A 2,277-nucleotide genomic window follows, 5' to 3' on the forward strand; every position below is an offset into this window, starting at 1 on the left:
TTCCACCTTCTTTCTTTTCTCTTTTCCCTCATCACAGTTGTTTTTTCCTTTTGAGAATTTTCCTTCCCTTCACAATGCCTATTGTACCTCTTAGATTTTATTCCCTCTTTCAGGTTCTTAAACTAATTATATAACATGGTGTTTACATATGCAGGTCTGATTTATTTCACTTATGAGTATGGTCTTTAGTTGTGTCCATTTTCCTATAAAAGCCTCGAGATTATCTTTCTGTATAGCTGAGTAACATTCCATTGTGTAATAATGTCACAACTTCTTTTTCCATTCCTCAGTTGATGGGCATTTGGGTTGCTTCCAAGATTCAGCTATTACAAATTGCGCTGCTATAAACATGGGTGCACATATATTGCTGTGATATGATGTTTTCAGTTCTTCTGGGAAAATATCCAGAAGGGGAATAGCTGGATTAAGTGGGACCTCTACTCCTAATTTACTGAGGAATCTCCAAACTGATTTCCACAGTGATTTCACCAGTTACACTCCCACAAGCAGTGGAGAAGTGTTTCTTTTTCTCCACAGCCTCACCAGCATTTGTTACTGGTTGATTTCTTGATGGTAGCCATTCTTACTGGGGTGAGATGGAATCTCAGTGTTGTTTTAATTTGCATTTCACAAATGACTAATGATGTTGAACATTTTCTCATGTATTTATTTGCCATTTGTATTTCTTTATCTGAGAAGAGCGTGTTCATCTCAGATGCCCATTTTTATATTGGGTCTTTGAATTATGGGGGGCTTATGTTTTTTAGTTCTTTATGTGCTCTAGGTAGAAGACCTTTGTCCAAGGGACAGTCAACTAAAATTTTTTCCCAATTTGTGTGTTTTCTTTTTACTCTGCTGGTGATTTCTTTAGATGTGAAAAAAATTTTCAGTAAGATGAGATCCCAGTTGTTGATTCATTGTAGTATTTCCTGTGCAGGCTGTTTTTTGTTAATGAACTATGTGCCTACTCCTATGTCTTCAGGATTTTTACCTACTTTCTCTTCCAGGAGATTTAGTGTTTCTGTTTTAATATTTAGATCTCCAGTTCATTTTGACTTGAGTTTGGTGCATAGTGATAGACATGGGTCTACTTTCAGTTTTTGGCATGTGGTGAGGCAGTTTTTCTAGCACCATTTATTAAAGAGGCTATCTTTCCTCGAGTGAACTTCTTTGGCCCCTTTGTCAAAGATAAGGTAGTTGAATGAGTTTGATGTTTTGGCTTCATCTTCCAGTTTATTCCATTGATCCTCAGGTCTGTTTTTTTGCCAGTACCATATTGATTTTATCACAGTAATTTTGTAGTATAATTTCAAGTCAGGACTGTGATGCCACCTGCCTTGTCTTTGTTGCCCAGGATTGCTTTTGCTATTCTGGTTCCAGATGAATTTTAGGAATGTTTTATCTAGATCTGTAAGGTATTCTAATGGCATCTTAATTGGAATTGCATTGAATCTGTACAACAATTTTGGAAGAATAGCCATTTTCACAATGTTAGTTCTTCCTACCCAAGAGAAAGGACTATCTTTCCAATTTTTTTGAAATCCCCTTCAATCTCTTTTTTCAGAGTACTATAGTTTTTCACTGTATAGATCTTTTACTTCTTTTGTTAGATTGATTCCTAATTCTTTTAATTTTTTTGGATGCCATTGTAAAAGGTATGGTATAGTTTCCTTAGTTTCTCTCTCAGTACGTTTCTTGTTTGTATATAGGAATACTACTGATTTTTGAGTGTTGACTTTGTATCCAGGTACACTACTGAATTTGTTGATTAATCCTAGGAGTCTTCTGGTGAAGTTTTTAGGGTCTTCCAAATAGAGTATCATGTCATCTGTGAATAATGATAATTTCACCTCTTCCTTTCCTATCCTTATTCCTTTTATATCTCTCTCTTCTGTAATTCCTCTGGCTAATGTTTCCAGAACTATGCAGAAAAGGAGTAGTGACAGTGGACATCCTTGTCTTCTTCTAGATTTTAAAGTGAAAGCTTTTAGTTTTGTTCATTTAGTAAGACGTTGGCTGTTGGTTTGTCATAGATGGCTTTTATCAGATTGAGGTAAAGACCATTGCTTCTTATTTTCTGTAGGGATTTTATCATGAATGTATGTTGAACTTTGTCAAAAGTTTTTCTGTGTCTATTGAAATGATTATGCAATTTTTCTCTTTGGCTCTGTTGATATGATGTATTTCATTGATTGATTTGCATATATTGAACCATCCCTGAATTCCTGGGATGAATCTTACTTGGTCATGGTGTATTATCTTCTTGATGATTTGCTG

This window comes from Chinchilla lanigera, unplaced genomic scaffold (genome assembly GCF_000276665.1).
Source record: "Chinchilla lanigera isolate Chin_1 unplaced genomic scaffold, ChiLan1.0 scaffold00009, whole genome shotgun sequence".
Taxonomy (NCBI): domain Eukaryota; kingdom Metazoa; phylum Chordata; class Mammalia; order Rodentia; family Chinchillidae; genus Chinchilla; species Chinchilla lanigera.